We start from the raw sequence: 19556 nt of genomic DNA on the forward strand, positions 1-19556 counted from the left end.
AACTCTTTCCTTTCCCATATTACGGAAGTTTTCAACTATAATCTCTTCAAATATTTTCTCAGTCCCTTTCTTTTTCTTTTCTTCTTCTGGGACACCAATAATTCAAATGTTGGTGCATTTAATGTTTTCCCAGAAGTCTCTGAGACTGTCCTCAATTCTTTTCATTCTTTTTTCTTTATTCTACTCTGCAGTAATTATTTCCACTCTTTTATCTTCCAGGTCACTTATCCGTTCTTCTACCTCAGTTATTCTGTTATTGATCCCTTCTAGAGAATTTTTAATTTCATTTATTGTGTTGTTCATGATTGTTTGTTTGCTCTTTAGTTCTTCTAGGTCCTTGCTAAACGTTTCTTGTATTTTCTCCATTCTATTTCCAAGATTTTGGATCATCTTTACTATCATTATTCTGAATTCTTTTTCAGTTAGACTGCTTATTTCCTCTTCATTTGTTAGGTCTGGTGGGTTTCTACCTAGCTCCTTCATCTGCTGTGTGTTTCTGTGTTTTCTCATTTTGCTTAACTTCCTGTGTTTGGGGTCTCCTTTTCACAGGCTGCAGGTTCGTAGTTCCCGTTGTTTTTGGTGTCTGCCCCCAATGCCTAAGGTTGGTTCAGTGTGTTGTGTAAACTTCCTGGTGGAGGGGACTAGTGCCTGTGTTCTGGTGGATGAGGCTGGATCTGTCTTTCTGGTGGGCAGGTCCACATCTGGTGTTGTGTTTTGGGGTGTCTGTGGCCTTATTGTGATTTTAGGCAGCCTCTCTGCTAATGGGTTGGTTTGTGTTCCTGTTTTACTAGTTGTTTGGCACAGGGTGTCCAGCACTGTATCTTTCTGGTCATTGAGTGGAGCTTGGTCTTGACATTGAGATGGAGATCTTTGGGAGATTTTCGCCATTTGATATTACCTGGAGCTGGGAGGTCTCTTGTGGACCAATGTCCTGAACTTGGCTCTCCCACCTCAGAGGCACAGCCCTTAAGCCTGGCTGGAGCACCATTAGCCTGTCATCCACATGGCTCAGAATAAAAGGGAGAAAAAAGGAAGAAAGAAAGAAAGGAGAAGATAAAATATAATAAAATTTAAAAGTTTTTAAAATAAAAAAAAATATTATTTAAAAATTTTTGAAGTAATTAAATAAAAGAAAGTAAGAAAGAAGAGAGCAACCAAACCAAAAAACAAATCCAACAAATGATAACAAGTGCTAAATCTATACTAAAAAAAAAAAAAAAAAAAAAAAAAGATAGACCGAACCCTAGGACAAATGGTAAAAGCAAAGCTATACACACAAAATCACACACAGAAGCATACACATACACACTCACAGAAAGAGAAAAAGGGAAATAATATATGTATATTGTTGCTCTCTTTGCCTCGATTTTTATCTCTAAGAGGAATCATCCAGTCTTTTACCATTAAGTTTGAAGTTACCTGCTGTTTTATTTGTAGATGATCTATATGAGATTAAGGAAGGTCTTCTCTATTTATAGTGTAGTGAGAGTTTTTATCATAAATGGTTATTGAAGTTTGTCAAATGCTTTTTCTGCAACATTTAAAATTATCATGGGATATTTTTCTTTATTGGTCTGTTGATATGAATGATTACATTGATTGACTTTTAATCAAAATATAGTTGATGTACAATATTATATAAGTTACAGGTGTACATGTAGTGATTTAAAATTTTTAAAGGCTGTATTCCATTTATAATTATTATAAAATATTAACTATATTCCCCATGTTGTACAATATATTCTTGTAGCTTATGATTCATTTTTCAAATATCAAACCAGGCTTTACATGGACAAAACCCAATTTGTTTGTAGTATGTTATTCCTTTTATACATTTTTAGATTGTATTGGTAAACTTTTCCTGAGAATTTTTGTGTAAGATCAGGAGAAATATTAGTCTGAATTTTTCTTTTCCTATCCTATCTTAGTCTGATTTTGGTGTCAGGATACACTGGTCAGCATTCTCCTGAGAAACAGAACCAATAGGATGTGCATATATAGAGAAAAAAATTTATTTTTAGGAATTGGCACATATGATTATAGACCAGCTAGTCCAAAATCTGCAGGGTAGGCCATCTGGCTTGAGACCCAGAAAAGAGCCAATATTGCTATTCAGGTTCAAAATCATATGCTGCAGAATTTCTTCTTGTTCATGGGAGTTAATTTTTTCTCTTCAGTTTTCTGGATGAGACTTACTCACATTATGAAGGGCAATCTATTTTACTGTACTCAAACTCCACTGATAAATATTAATTTCATCCCCCCTCAAAAGCCCTCACAGAAACATCCAGTATTATGCTTGACCAAATGTCTGGACACCATGGCCCAGCCAAGTTAACACATAAAATTAATAATCACACAGGGTAATAATGCCTTCTTAAAATGAGTTGGGAAATGTTTCCTCCTCTTCTATTTTATGGAAGATATTTTCTAAAATTGGTGTTAATTATTCTTTGAATATTTGATAAAAATTTCCAATGCAACCATCTGGACATGGAGATTTATTTTGGGGGAGTATTTTAATTAAACATTTAACTTATTTAATAGTTATAGCATTTTCCAGGTTATCTATTTCAGTTGGGAAGTTTGTGTTTTTTAAGAAATTGGTTCATTTCTTATGAATTATTGAATTTATAAGTATTATTTCCTAATTATTGTTTAATGGATGTAGAATATGTTTTATGGCCCTGTTCCATTCTTGATATTGGTGATTTGTGCTCTCTTTCTATCTTTGTAATGCTGCTAAGAGTTTGCTAATTTTATTGATTTTTTTTAGAATTAGGTTTTGTTTTATTAATTTTCTCCATTGTTGTTCTCTATTCAATTTTATTTATATGTGCTTTTGTATTTATTATTTCTTTCCAGCTGTTTGCTTTGGGATGTTTTTGCTCTTCTACTTCCAGTTTCTTGCAGTAAAAACTAAGAATTGAGATTGTTACTGTTTTCTAATATAAGCATTTTGTGTCACAAGCTTTTTTCTCACTACTGCTTTGGCTGCATCCCACAAATTTGGTTATGTTTTATATTCATTTTCATTCATTTCTTTCAAATCCTTTGTTATTTTCTCTTTGATCTATAGACTCTATTTAGACATTTTTTGCTTAATTTCCTTGTGTTTGGAGATTTTATCATTGTCTATTATTGATTTCTAGTTTGATTTCATTTTTTATCAGAGAGCACACTCTATATGATACCAATTCTTTTAAATGTGTTAAGAATAGTAATATGACCTAAAATGTAGTCTAGCTTGATGACTGTTTCACAGGTGCTTGAAAAGAATGTGTATTCTGTAGTAGAATGAAATGTTCTATAAATGTCAATTAGATTCTTTTGGCTCTTGTTATTGTCCTGTTCTTCTAGATCCTTGAAAATTTCCTGACTAGTAATTATATCAATTTCTGAGAGTGGACTACAGAAGTCCCCATCTGAAATTAGGGATTTGCCTATTTCTCATTTCATCTCTAACAATTTTGCTGTATGTATTTTGGAGCTCTGGTGTTTTGTAAATACTCATAATGAATTACAATTATGTGCTTGGAGAATTGATCTTAGTTTAGTTAAGTACTTAATAATAGTATTTGCTTAGTTGATATTAATATATCCACTCCATTTCTTCAATACTTTTTGCATGAAATGTCTCTTTACATTCTTTTGCTTTCAACCTACCTCTGGCATTAGGTTTAAAGTGAATTTCTTGTAGGTAGCATACAGTTGGGTCAGTTGTGTGGATTTTGAGCCACTCTGAAAATTTCTGTCTTTTAGTTGTTGTATTTAGATCTTTGTATGTAAAGTAATTATTGATATATTAGCTTCTATATCTGCTATTTTATTTTCTGTTTGTTCTCTCCTTTCCTTATTCCTCGGGAGGCTGCTTGTATCTTTTTTAGAGTTCCATTTGGATTCATCTATTTTAGTACATAGCCTTGTTCTATTTGCTTTGTGGTTGATGTAGGTATTATAATACATATACATACACAACTTATCACAGCCTAGAGGTGTTAAAGTATTAAAACTTCAAGAAACGTTACTTCCATTAGATTTCTTTGTCTTCTCAATTTAAATATTTAATTTATGAATTATTTATTTATGTGCACTGAGCTCCATATCAGACAGTGTTATTATCATTTCAACTATAAAATATGATTAAAGGAATTCAAGAGGTGGAGGAGAAAAGGATGGTGGAGTAGGAGGATGGTGAGATCACCTCCCCCCATGAACACATCAAATATATGTCTACATGTGGAACAACTCACAATAAAAACAAACTGAAGACTGGAAGAAAGATCTTTCTACAACCAAGGTTGTACAGAAAGATTCAAGTGGAGTTGGGTAGAAAGGGAGGAGAAGTGATCAGGTTGGGACATTTAGCCCTAGAAGGGGACATAGAAGAAGAGAGGGAAAACATGGGCTTGGAAATCTTCTGTGGGGAGTGAAGGGTTCAAGCCACATATAGGGCACCCCAGCACTGAGGTCCAACACCAGGCAGGTGATTCCCCTTAGCTCATTTGAAAACCCGTGGAACTTACAGGAAGCCTGAAAGAAACTGAGACTCCACTCATGAAGAATGTATGTACATTGTTGCTTACTCCTGGAAACAAGGTAGAAGAAGCAGAATGAAATTGCCTGGGGCTCAGACCAGTTTCCTATGTCTGCACCACTGCAAGCCCTGGCCTGCACCAGGTGTCTGCTCCAGCCCCTCATGTTCCAGTACAGTTTGACAAAGCCTGCCTTTTCCAAGGAGAGTGCACACTTGGAAGGGACAGAGCCAGCTTGGAACCGGCACTACATCCAAATGGGGCAAGGGTGAACCTAGTTGGCATGTATGGAGATGGCAAATCAGAAGCTGTCTGGAGGTGTGACTGGCATACTGGGACTTCCCAGCGTATGCCCCAGCCTGCACCTGGCAGTGGCTCCAGCCCCTCTTGCTTCAGAGCTACTTCTTTCTGGGAGAAAGGCACCATTGCCAGGAGGGTGACGAGTGCACACTTAGAGGTAAAAGAACCACCATAGCCCTGACACTCAAGTCTTGGGCACCAGCACCTTCCACACTGATCTTACTGATCCTGTCCCCATAGGTTGGTGACAGCCAGTGAGCATAGGAGTAGCTCCAGTTTTCACCTGGCTCTAGCTTTAGCCACTTCATCTCCAGTCCCATATCCTATGATGGTGATAGGTAGCATCATGCCACGGGGGGAGAGGTGATCCATGCTCACTTCAGATCCAACTATACCACCAGGCACTAGGCACATGAAAACTGCATAGGGATCCTCCCACATTAGGACACCCCTTCAAGAGCAGTATAGATAACTGTTTAACCTAATTTCATAGAGACAGATCAAACTGAAAAATATGAGGAGACAGAAGAATTTGTTTCAAATAAAAGAACAGAGAAAAACCCTAAAAAAAACCTAATGAAATAGAAATAAATAATTTGACAGATAAAGAGTTCAAAGCATAAATATTAAGAATGCTAACTGAACATAGGAAAAGAATAAATGAACACAGTGAGAATTTTTACAAGAAACTAGAAAATATAAAGAATAAAAGTTGGAACTGAAGAATACAATAACTGAAATGAAAAACACACTAGAAGGAATTAACAACACACTAAGTGATATAGAAAAAAGGTCTGTAAGATAGGATAATGGAAATCATCCAGTTAGAACAGCAAAAAGATAAACAAACTTTAATAAATGAGGACAGTTGAGACTTCCATGGCGGCCCAGTGGTTAAGACTTCACACTTCCAATGCAGCTGCTGTGGGTACAATCCCTGTTTGGGGAACTAAGATCCCCCATGCCACATGGCATGGCCAAATTTTTTTTTTTTTAATTTAAAAATGAGGTCAGTTGAAGAGACCTCTGGGAAAACAAGCATACCAACATTTGTATAAAAGGGGCCCCAGAAGAATAAGAAGATAGAGAAAGAGATTGAAAATGTATTTGATGAAATTATGGCAGAAAACTACCCAAACCTGCAGAAAGGAACAGATTTCCACGTACAGGAAACACAGAGAGTCTGAAACAAGATAAACTCAAAGAGACCAACATGAAGACATATCACAATTAAATTGGCAAAAGTTAAAGACATTTAAAGGCAGCAAGAGAAAAACAAAGCATCAAGAAAAGGGAATCCTGGTCAAGATGGCAGAATAGGAAGACCTGAGGTTCACCTCTACTCACAAGTACATCAAGAATACATCTACAAGTGGAACAATTTGCACAGAACACCTGCTAAACACTAACAGAGGACCTCAGACATCTAAAAGGATAAGAAAAGACCCCTGCACAACAGGGTAGGATGAAGGAGTCTCAGAAAGGGAAGAAAAAGAAAAGAGGAAATGGTATGGGACCCACATTCCTGGGGGAGGGGAGAGGTTACTGCACTCAGGGAGAGCCCCTCACAAACAACAAGATATGGATATGCAGAAATAGAGGGGGGGACTTTGGGGGTTATTGGAAGTGCAGCAGATGGTCTGTGGCAGGTAGGACAGAGCAAGATTTGCACGGATGGTCTGTGCTACAACACTGCACACCCCAGCCTGAGAAGGGTGTCCACCAAGGCTGGTGGGGTCTGGGTGCTGAAGCATGGGATTAAGAGAGCAGACCCTGGGAGAAGACTGCTGTTGGCTGCATGGAGGTGGCCTGAAGGGACGGGAGTGTGTCGATCAGCTGTGCCAAGACAGCCTGAGGGGATGGGAGAGAGGAGCTCCACAGCCAGGACTCCTCCTTGAGGAAGCACAGATTGCCTTGGAAGTGAAGTGCCATTGTTGAGTGGAGCACAAGGGACAAGGTCTCCATCATGGCTTCTCTCCCCACACACCAACCCCTGACTCTGTGGGCAATGGGAGGGACTCCCACCAGAGTGAGTGCACCTCTGTCTGTTCCTGCCTCCTGCCAGACCCTGCCTCTGCAGGCACTAGAGAGGGATCCCATCAGAGCAAGCATGCACCACAGGCATTGACACCTTATCCCTCTCCCACCTAAGCAAGCAAGTGTGCCCCAGTCAGTCACTGCCTTTACCCCTTTTCACCTGGGTGAGGAACAGAAGCCCAAGGGTGGCCCACATACAGAGGTGGGGCTGAAACCAAAGCTCAGCCCCAGGGGCTGTGCAACTAAGGAAGAAGAACTGAAATCTCTCCATGCAGCTGCACAAGGCACGGATTAAACCCCTGTGATTGGCTTGGTAAACCCAAGGTCTGTGGAAAATATGAATGAACAATGAGTGCTCTCACAACTAAGACCAGTATAGCTTTAGCAGCTCTGAAATTTGGGGACAAGTACACACAAGAGTTGGGCCAAGTCAGAGTCTGAGCTACTCTACAGTGCCCACACAGTGGGTCCAGAGACCTACCTAGAGGTCATGGAGGGCCTCCTAAGGAGGCAGGGGTTAGCTGTGGCTCACCATGTGGGCAAGGACCTTGATAGTGGAGACCTCAGGGAATATATGTTTTGTTTTGTGGTGTTTTTTTAATTATTTATTCTTTTTTTACTTTTTTGATATATTTTTTCTATGTTTATTTATTTATCTTTTCTTTTCTGTTTGTTGTTGATGTTGTTTTAGGGTTTTTTTGTCTTTTGATTTTTGTTGTTTTGTTTTTCTTTTTTCTTGTCATTTTTTTCTGTGTTTGTCTTTTGTTTTCTTTGCATTTTTTAGTTTGTTTTTTTGTTTTTGTTTTGTTTTTTTGTTTTTATTTGTTCTGCTTTTGGGTTTTCTTTTTGTTTGTTTGGTTTATTGTTTCCTGCTTTTTGTTTTCTCTGTTTTTTATTATTCATTTGTCTTGTTTGTTTTTGTCTTTGTTCAGTTTTGTTTTTATCATTTGTCTTGGCTTTTGTCTTTTTTTTTTAATTGACTGTGCTGTGTCTCTTGCAGGGTATTGGTTTCCTGGCCATGGGTCACAACTGAGCCCCAATTGTGGGAGCACTGAGACCAGGCCACTGGACCACCAGACAATTCCTGTCCCCTGGGAATATTGATTGGCATGAGCTCTCCCAGAATGCCCCATCTCAACAGCAAGACGAGGCTCCAACCAACAGCATGCAAGCTCCACTGTTGGGCGCCTCAGGCCAAACAACAGGCAAGACAGGGACAGAGCCCCACCCATCAGCAAATAAGCTGCCTATAGTTGCACTAATCTCACAGCTACCACACACACACACACACAAAAACCCTGATGTGGCTATGCACATCAGAGGGAAAAGACCCAGCTGCACACACCAGAGGGCAGGCACCAGTCCCCCCCACCAGTAAGCCAACACAAGCCCCTGGACCAACCTCACCCAGCAAGGGGCAGACACCGGAAGCAAGAGGAACTATGACCCAGCAGCCTGTGGGAAGGAGACCACAAACACATCAAGTTAGACAAAATGAGATGACAGAGGAATATGTTGCATAAGGAGCAAGGTAAAAAACTAAAAGAACAAATAAATGAAGAAGAAATAGGCAATCCACCTGAAAAAGGATTTAGAATAATGATAGTAAAGATGATCCAAGATATAGGGAAAAGAATGGAGGCACAGATCGAGAATATACAAGAAATGTTTAACAAAGACCTAGAAGACTAAAGAACAAACAGTGATGAACAAAATAATAACTGTAATGAAAAATACACTAGAAGGAATCAATACTAGAATAACTGAGGCAGAAGAACAGAAAAGTGAGCTGGAAGATAGAAAGGTGGAAATAATTGCCACAGAACAGAATAAAGAAAAAAAGAATGAAAAGAAAAGAGGACAGTCTCAGAGACCTCTGAGACAACATTAAACACACCAACATTAGAATTATAGGGGTCCTAGAAGAAGAAGAGAAAGAAGAAATTGTCTAAGAAAATATTTCAAGAGATTATAATCAAAAACTTCCCTAACATGGGAAACAAAATAGTCACCCAAGTCCAGAAAGCTCAGAGAGCCCCTAACAGGATAAACCCAAGTAGAAGCATGCCAAAACACATGTTAACCAAACTAATAAAAATTAAGTACAAATAAAAAAAAATTAAAACAGCAAGGGAAAAGCAACAAATAATATATAAGATAATCCCCATAAGGTTATCAGTGGATTTTTCAGCAGAAACTCTTCAGGCCAGAAGGGAGTCATGAAAGAGAAAAACCTACAACCAAGAATATTCTACACAGCAAGGTTCTCATTCATATTTGACAGTGAAATAAAAACCTTTACAGACAAGCAAAAGCTAAAAGAATTCAGAAAAACCAAACCAGCTTTACAACAAATGCTAAAGTAACTTCTTGAAGTGGGAATCACAAGGGAAGAAAAAGACTTAAAAGAACAAACCCGGTCAATAAAGAAAATGGCAATAGGAACATACATATCAATAATTACATTAAATGAAGTGGATTAAATGCTCCAACCAAAAGACACATATTGGTTGAATGGATACAAAACCAGAACTTGTACATATGCTATCTACAAGAGACCCACTCACACCTAGGGACACATACAGATGGAAAGTGAGGGGATGGAAACAGATATTCCATGCAAATGGAAATCAAAAGAAAGCTGGAGTAGCAATACTCATATCAGGCAAAATAGACTTTATAATAAAGACTATTACAAGAGACAAGAAAGGACATTACATAATGATCAAGGGATCAATCCAAGAAGAAGAAAAAACAATTGTAAATATATATGCCCCCAACACAGGAGCACCTCAATAAACAAGGCAAATGCTAACAACCATCAACAGTAACAAAATAATAGTGGGTGTTATTAACATCCCACTTACACCAATGGATAGCTCATCCTGACAGAAAATCAATAAGGAAACACAAGCCTTAAGTGACACATTAGACCAGATGGACTTAACTGATACTTAAAGAACGTTCTATCTGAAAGCAGCAGAATAAATTTTCTTCTCAAGTGCACATGGAATATTCTCCAGGATTCATCACATTGTGGGTCACAAATAGAGCCTCCATAAATTTAAGAAAATTGAAATCATATCAAGCCTCCTTTCTGACCACAATGCTATGAGATTAGAAATCAATTATGGGAAAAAATTGTAAAGAACACAAACACATGGACGCTAAACAATACGTTACTAAATAATCAAAGGATCACTGAGGAAATCAAAAAATACCTACAGACAAATGACAACAAAAACACAACAATCCAAAACCTATGGGATGCAGCAAAAGCAGTTCTAAGAGAGAAGTTTATAGCAATACAGTCCTACCTCAGGAAACAAGAAAAATCTCAAATAAACAACCTAACCTTACACCTAAAGCAACTAGAGAAAGAAGAACAAACAAAACCTAAAGTTAGTATAAGGAAAGAAATCATAAAAATCAGAGCAGAAATAAATGAAATAGAGACAAAGAAAAAAATAACAAAGATCAATGAAACTAAAAGCTATTTCTTTGAGAAGATAAACAAATTTGATAAACCTTTAGCCAGACTCATCAAGAGAAAAAAAGGGAGAGGATTCAAATCAATAAAATTAGAAATGAAAAAGAAGTTGCAATGGACACCATATAAATACAAAGGATCATTAGAGTTTACTACAAGAATCTATACACAAATAAAATGGACAAACTAGAAGAACTGGACAAAATCTTAGAAAGATGCAACCTTTCAAGGCTGAACCAGGAAGAAATAGAAAATATGAACAGACCAAACACAAGAACTGAAATTGAAACTGTGAATAAAAATCTTGCAACATACAAAAGTCCAGGACCAGCTGGCTTCACAGGCAAATTCTATCAAACATTTAGAGAAGAGTTAACACGTACACTTCTGAAACTCTTCCAAAAAATTGCAGAAGGAACACTCCCAAGTTCATACTATGAGGTCACCATCACCCTGATACCAAAACCAGTCAAGATATCACAAAAAAATAAAATTAAAGACCAATATCACTGATGAACATAGAGGCAAAAATCCTCAACAAAATACTAGCAAACCGAATCCAACAACACATTAAAAGGATCATACACTATGATCAAGTGGGATTTATCCCAGGGATGCAATATATGCAATATATGCAAATCAATCAAGGTAATACACCATATTAACAAATTAAAGAAAAAAAACATATGATGATCTCAATAGATGCAGAAAAACTTTTGATAAAATTCAACATCCATTTATGCTAAAAACTCTCCAAAAAGTGGGCATAGAGGGAACATACTTCAACATAATAAAGGCCCTATATGACAAACCCACAGCAAACATCATTCTCAATGGTGAAAAACTGAAAGCATTTCCTCTAAGATCAGGAACAAGACAAGGTTGTCCACTCTCAGCACTCTTATTCAATTTAGTTTTCGAAGTCCTAGCCATGGTTACCAGAAAAGAAAAATAAATAAAAGTAATCCAAATTGGAAAAGAAGAAGTAAAATTGTCACTGTTTGCAGATGATATGATACTATACATAAAAAATCCTAAAGATGCTATTAGAATACTACTAGAGCTCTTCAATGAATTTGGTAAAGTTACAGGATACAAAATTAGTACACAGAAATCTCTTGCATTCCTATACACTGAGTGAAAAATCAGAGAGATTAAGGAAAAAATCCCATTTACCATCACATCAAAAACAATAAAATACCTAAGAATAAACCTACCTAAGGAGGCGAAAGACCTGTGCTCAGAAAACTATGATACTGATGAAAGAAATAAAAGATGACACAAACAGATGGAGAAATATACCATGTTCTTGAATTGGAAGAATCAATAATGTCAAAATGACTACACTACCGAAGGGTATCTACAGATTCACTTCAATGCTTATCAAATTACCAATGGTATATTTCACAGAAATAGAAAAATTTTTACAATTTGTATGGAAACACAAAAGACCACAAATATCCAAAGCAGTCTTGAGAAAGCAAAATGGAGCTGGAGGAATCATGCTCCCTGGCTTCAGACTATACTACAAAGCTAGCATCATCAAAACAGTATGGTACTGGCATAAAAACAGAAATATAGATTAATGGAACAGGATAGAAAGTCCAGAGATAAACCCACATCACTTATGGTGATCTAATCTATGACAAAGGAGGCAAGGGTATGCAATGGAGAAAAGAGAGTCTCTTCAATAAGTGGTGCTGGGGAAACTGGACAGCTATATGTAAAAGAATGAAATTAGAACACAGCCTAACCCCATACACAAAAATAAACTCAAAATGGATTAAAGACCTAAATATAAGGCTGGGTAATATAAAACTCTTAGAGGCAAACATAGTCAGAACACTCTTTGACATACATCACAGCAAGATCTTTTTTGACCCACCTCCTAGAGTAATGAAAACAAAAACAAAAATAAACAAATGGGACCTAATTAAACTTGAAAGCTTTTGCACAGCAAAGGAAATCATAAAGAAGACGAAAAGACAACCCATAGAATGGGAGAAAATATTTGCAAATAAAGTGACCAACAAAGGATTAATCTCCAAAATATACAAACAGATCATGCAGCTTAATATCAAAACAAACAAAGAAACAGGCTTATATATTGAAGTGCTCCTGTGTTGGGTGCATATATGTTTACAATTGTTATATCTTCTTCTTGGATTGATCCCTTGATCATTATGTAGTGTCCTTCCTTATCTCTTATAATAGTCTTTATTTTAAAGTCTATTTTTTCTGGTATGAGTATTGCTACTCCAGCTTTCTTTTGGTTTCCATTTACATAGAATATCTTTTTCCATCCCCTCACTTTCAGTCTGTGTGTTTTGATAGGTCTGAAGTGGGTCTCTTGTAGACAGCATATATACAGGTCTAGCTCTTGTATTCATTCAGCCAATCGATGTCTTTTGGTTGGAGCATTTAATCCATTTACACTTAAGATAATTATTGATATGTATGTTCCTATTGATATTTTCTTAATTGTTTTGGATTTGTTTTTGTAGGTTTTTTTTCTTTCCTTCCTCTTTGTTCTCTTTTGATTTGATGACTATATTTAGTGTTGTGTTTTGCTTGCTTTTGTGTGTGTGTGTATCTACTGTAGATTTTTGGTTTGCATTTTCCATGAGGTTTTGATATAGCAGTCTATATATACAGAAGGTTGTTATAAGTTGCTGGTCACTTTTCCGCCTAGAGAAGTTCTTTTATCATTTGTTGTGAAGCTGGTTTGATGTTGCTGAATTCTCTTAGCTTTTGCTTGTCTGTTAAGCTTATGATTCTTTCTTGAATGTGAATGGGAACCTTGCTGTGTAGAATATTCTTGGTTGTAGGTTTTCCCCTTTCATCATTTTAAATATATCATGACACTCGTTTCTGGCCTGCAGAGTTTCTGCTGAAAATCAGCTGATAACCTTATGGGGATTCTGTTGTACGTTATTTGTTGCTTTTCCCTTGTTGCTTTAAATATTTTTTCTTTGTCTTTGATTTTTGTCAGTTTGTTTAACATGTGTCTTGGTGTGTTCCTTCTTGGGTTCATCCTGTATGGGACTCTCTGTGCTACCTGGGCTTAAGTGTTTCCTTTCTCATGTTAGGAAGTTTTTGGCTATAATATCTTCAAATATTTTCTCAGGGCCTTTCTCTTTTTCTTCTGTTTCTGGGACTCTTGTAATGCAAATGTTGTTGCTTTTAATGTTGTCCAAGAGGTCTTTGAGACTGTCCTAATTTCTTTTCATTCCTTTTTCTTTATTCTGTTCTGTGGCAGTGACTTCCACCACTCTGTTTCCAGCTCACTTATTCCTTCTTCTGCCTTAGTTATTCTGCTATTGACTCGTTCTACTGTATTTTTCATTGCAGTTATTTTATTGATCATCTTTGCTTGTTCTTTAATCTTCTAGCTCCTTGTTAAACATTTCTTGTATCTTCTCAATCTGTGCCTCTATTCTTTTTCCTAGATTTTGGATCATATTTGCTATCTTTACTCTGAATTTTCTTTTTCTTTCTTTTTGAGGTTGGTGCCTATCTCCTCTTCATTTAATTGTTCTTGTGGGTTTTTATCTTCTTCCTTCGTTTGCAACATGTTTCTCTATTGTCTCATTTTGTCTAACGTCTGTGTTTGTGGTCTTGTTTCTGCAGGCCGCAGGATTGTAGTTCTTCTTGTTTCTGGTGTCTGCCCCTGGTGGTTGAGATTGGTTGAGGGACTTGTGCAGGCTTCCTGGTTGGAGGCACTTATGCCTGCCCACTGGTGGGTGGAGCTGTGCCTTGTCCTTTTGATGCACAGGTCTGTATCAAAGGGTGTGTTTTGAGGTAACTGTGAGCTCACTATAGCTTTAGGCTGCCTGTTTGCTGGTAGATTGGGCTATTTTCCTGTCTTGCTAGTTGTTTGGCCTGATGCATTCCAGCTCTGTAGCCTGTAGGCTGTTGGGTGGACCTGGATCTTGGTGCCAATACAAGGACCTCCAGGAGAGCTCACCCTGATCAATATTCCCTTGGGTTTACACCACCAGTGTCCTTGTCCCCCTAGTGAGCTACAGCCAGCCCCTGCCTCCCAATGATGCCCTCCATGACCCCAGGTAATTCTAGCCCCTGTCCTTATTGCTTTGTGCTGAGTCCCAGTGCATGTGAGGCCTTGTGTGCTCCTGCCACGTGTGGAGTCTGTGTTTCTCCCAGTCCTGTGAAGCTCCTGCTTTCACACCCTAATGGCCTTCAAATTCAAATGCTCTGGGGGTTCTTCCTCCTAATGCCTGGCCCTCTGACTATCTTGGGGGGCTATTATTTATATGGAAACATCCCCGTGTAGCCTGCATGAATATAATACTTTTTGGTTCAAGGGCTGTTTTTAGTATGGATGTCTGCCACCTCTTTCCTCGGTGTATGCTGGCCATTATCCCCTTGATAGGAGGTGTGACTGATGTGGTGATCTGAGCCTTCACTGGATATTGAGCACAGCCTCCCCTTTGTTCTGTGATTGTCACTGCCCTGTTAGGGGCAGGATCTGTTCCCTAGTTGTTAGAGTAGAGGCCCCCAGATATGTTCCTGAGCTGTGTTTTTGATCTGCTGTGTGAGGTAGGTGGGATTGGGTCACTCCCACTGGGAGAGAATGCACTGAGTTTTCCTCCTCTGGAGCTGTTCACCTATGAGTCTACTCTGTTGTGTCACTTTTCACCCGTTGTGCTGGCTAAAAAATTACACTGCTGTTGGCACTACTTTCAGCCACACTTTAACTGTGGATATGCCAGCAGTTGGCCCTGGTTTCTCTCGGGTGTTCTTTTAATCATGTCACCAGTGCAGACCAACAGAAGTCAGGTTCCAGGACTGCAGTAATCATGTACCTTGAACTGCTGTGGGAGCTATGGAGGCAGCTCAGATTCTGGCCTGGTCCAGTCACTGCGTGTATGTGCCTACAAAGCCCACAGCTGCTAAAGCTAGACCCATCTCAGCTACAGGAGCACTCGTCCATTGGGATGTTCCACAGGTGCTAAGTTTACAAACCCAGCAGCAGGGCTGTAAATCTGCAGTTCCCGCATATGCAAGGAGAGATTTCAGCAGTTCCTCCTTAGTTGTACGGCCCCTGAGATTCAGTTGTGGTCTCAGCCTCACCTCTGTGTGTGGGCCTCCCACTGGTGTCTGCTCCTGAGGCTGCTCCAGAGCACAGGCACTCATGCAGGTGGGCAGGAGCACTGGAGAGGGTGGCAGACAGGGAGTGTGGGCCCTCTCAGGCTGGTGGGGGTGGAGGAGGAGGTGGTGTGTGGGGCACACGGGCCTGTGTGAACAGAAGGGGCAGAGGAGGCAGCAGCAGGTGAGGTGCATGACCCTGCTCAGGCAGGGGCCCCTCCTAGTGCCCATGGAAGCAGGGACCAGCATGTAGTGAAGGGGCTGCAATGGCAGCCTCACTCCTCATGTGACACTCAACAATGGCACTCTGCTTCTATGGGTGTCTGGGCTTCCTCCACGAACATTCCTGGTTGTGGAGCTCCTTACTGCTGTCACTTCAGTTTGTCTCTTCTCAGCCAACAACAGTCCCTTCCCTGAGTCTGCTTTCCAAACCTCACAATCTAGACCCAGCCCACAACTGCACCATCAGACACACATTTCAGGCTGGAGTGTGTAGGGCTGTGACATGGGCCATCTGTGTAGGTCTTACTCTGTCTTGCCTGCCACATACTGTTTGCTGCATACTCCTCCAAGCCCCTGAAGCTCCCTTTCTGTTCCAGACTGTCTCCCCACCAGTTAGGGGGCTTCTATGGGTCCAGGAACCTCTCTTGTCCTTCAGCTTTCCCCCTAGGGTTGCAGGTCCTATCCTGACTTTTCTTTTCCTTTTTTTTTCTTTGCTTTCTTTAATCCTACCCAGTTGCATAGGTGTTTGTCTTGTCCTTTTAGGTGTCCAAGGTCCTCTGTTAGTGTTCAGCAGGTTCTCTGTGAGAATTGTTCCATTTGTAGATGTATTCTTGATGTACTTGTGGGAAGAGGTGAACTCCACATCCTCCTATTCCACCATCTTGACTTCTTTCCCTGGAGCCTTAGTTTTAAAGTCTATTTCATCTGATATGAGTATTGCTACCTCCACTTTCTTGTCATTTCTGTTTGTATGAAATATCTTTTTCCATCCCATCACTTTCAGTTTGTGTATGTCTTTAACCCTGAAGTAAGTCTCTAATAGGCAGCATATATGTTTTTTAATCCAATCATCCATGCTGTCTTTTGATTGGAGCTTTTATTCCATTGACATATTGTCATTTTATTACTTGTTCTCCAGTTGTTTTTGTAGTTATTTTCTATTCATTTCTTCTTTTTATTTCTCCTGTTTTGTTTGATAATTTTTTTTAGGACTATACTTGGGTTTCTTTCTTTTTGATTTTTGTGTATCTATTGTAAGTTTTTGATTTGTGGTACCATGAGTTCATATATGTTGAACCTCAACATGATTATATCTATGTGTTTCAAACTGGTAGTTTTTAAGTTCTAACACATTCTAAAAGATCTACGTTTTTTACTTCCCTCCCCCACATTTTATGTTTTAATATCATATTTTACATTGTCATGCTTATCCCTTACCTGTTTATTGTAGTTATATTGGCTTTTACATTTGTTTTGCCTTTTAATCTACATACTGGCTATTTCAGTAATCTTTATGCCTTACTATATGCTTGCCTGTCTTAGTGGGATTATCCCTTTCCTATAGATTCTTACTTCTTTTCCATTTAGAGAAGGCCCTTCAACATTTCTATTAAGGTAGGTTTAGTATTGATGAATTCTTTTAGTTTCTGCTTTTCTGAGAAGTTCTTTATCTCTCCTTCTATTTTAAATGATAAACTTGTTGCGTAGAGTATCTTAGGTTGCAAGTTTTCCTCTTTCATCACTTTGAATATATCATGCTACTGCTTTCCGGCCTGCAAATTTTCTGCACAGAAATTAGCAGATAGCCTTATATAGGTTCCCATTTATATGACTTTTTGTTTTTCTCTTTTTCCTTTAGAATTATCTATCTTTAACTTTTGACATTTTAATTATGTATCTGGTTTTGGTTCTGTTTGGGTTCATCTTGATTTGGACTCTCTATGCTTCCTGTACCTGAATATATGTTTCCTTATATAGGTTTGGACAGTTTTCAGCCATAGTTTCTTCAAATACAATTTTTAACCCCTTTTCTCTTCTCCTCCTGGAACCACTATGATGTGAATGTTAGCATGCTTAATGTTATACCAAAGACCTCATAGATTGATTTCATTTTTTACTTGTCTTTCTGCTGTTTCGATTTGGTGATTTACATTATTTTTATATTTTTTAAATTATTTTAAAGATAATTTACATTATCTTTAATTATTTTAAAGATAATTTACATTATCTTTCAGATCACTTATGCATTCTTCTGTATCATGTAGTGTGCTTTTTATTCCTTCTAGAGTGTTTTTTTTTTTATTTCAGATATTGAATTATCTCTCCTTGATTTGGTCTTTTTATATTTTTTCCAGTTCCTTGAAAAAATGATCTGTGTTTAGATCAATTCTTTTTCCTAATTAAGTTAGCATTTTATTACCAGTGTTTTGAATTTTTAATCTGTTAAGTTATTTATGTTTCATTATTTTATCAGGTGTTTTCTTTTACTGTTTCAATTGAGAGTAGTTCCTCTGCTTTTTCATTTACATAACTTTTTCTGACTCTATGAATTTAGGAGAAACAGTTACCTTTTGTGGTCTTGAAGGGGTGTTCTTAGGTGGGAACATCCCAATGCAGACTCTGTGTACCCAGTGCTTTTGATGGGAGGCCTGGATTTGATGTGGTTCACAGTCATGTATTTCCTCAGGTTGTGCTGGTTCCTATCACCTTGGTAGGTGGTACAGCTTGAAACAGCGGAGCCAAAGGATGTGCAAGATGTGAGGCAGGACTTCCCTTCCTCTTTGCTCAGTGGCCATCACCACCCTGTCAGGGGCAGGGTCTTCTCCCAAGTTGCTGAAGCAGAAGTGTTGAGGGTCAAGCTGGAGCTGGATGTGTTCCCTTTATGTGTGTTTTTCCTTCTACCCACACCAGGACCTTTCCCCAAAGGACGGAGTGCTGAAGCAAGTGACTCTCGTGTGCCTACAGATATCTGATACTCTGCCTGTGTAGATATCTGCAACTCTACTATAATGCAGCCCAGTGTTGTGTCTTTTCCTCCATCATGGCCGCCGCAAATCTGATGCTGTGCTGTGCATGGAGTAAGCAGGGCTAGATTATTTGCTCTGCTTTGGTTGGGGCACACTTTGAGATTATTGTGAGAAACCATGCAGCCATGCTCCCACTGGAAGTCTGGGCTGCTTCAGGGGTGCCACTTGAATAAGCACCAAAAATGGCCACTGCTGCTCTACCTGGGCTCCATCCCAGGACTGGGTTGCTTCTGCACCCCAAGGTTGAGTCTTTTCCCGTTTCCTGGGTGCCTTAGATCCAGTGGTGTGGTGTGGAATGGAGTGAGCAGGGTCAGGACATTCACTTAGCTCAGCCTTGGGAGTGGGGCAAGGAGGTCACAGTAATCCCAGCAGTCACTGGGGCAGACCTCTCTCCACTCTGCCTTGAAGTAAGCAAGCACTCATGCACTCCTCATGAGTGGAGTCCAGGCTTCTCCAGCCATTCTATCTGTCCCAGCATTTCTCCAACCAGCCAAGGTGGCTTGTATCCTACATGTATGATCTCAGGACAGGGACACCCAATCTGTGGCTTGACCTGTTTATTCCCTAGGGTGGATGTCTACCCTTGCTATCTCCCTTTTCCTCTGAGTCACCTCCCAGGGGCACAGGTGCTGATCTAATCATTTTCTTCCAGTCATACTCGATAATGTGTGTATATTTCTTACAGCCTTTGTTGTACATGAGGCCTTCTGGAAGTTTTCAGTGGAAATTGTTCTCAAAGTAGATGAATTTTTTGATGTCTTCATTGAGGGTGGTGCACTCCACATTTTCTTAGTCATCAACTTGATCTCTAGCTCTTTTTTTTTTATAAATTTATTTATTTATTTATCTATTTATGGCTGTGTTGGGTCTTCATTTCTGTGCAAGGGCTTTCTCTAGTCGTGGCAGGCGGGGGCCACTCTTCATCGCGGTGCGCGGGCCTTTCACTGTCGCGGCCTCTCTTGTTGCGGAGCACAGGCTCCAGACGCGCAGGCTCAGTAGTTGTGGCTCACGGGCCTAGTCGCTCCGCGGCATGTGGGATCTTCCCAGACCAGGGCT

This window comes from Balaenoptera acutorostrata, chromosome X (assembly GCF_949987535.1).
Source record: "Balaenoptera acutorostrata chromosome X, mBalAcu1.1, whole genome shotgun sequence".
Taxonomy (NCBI): Eukaryota; Metazoa; Chordata; class Mammalia; order Artiodactyla; family Balaenopteridae; genus Balaenoptera; species Balaenoptera acutorostrata.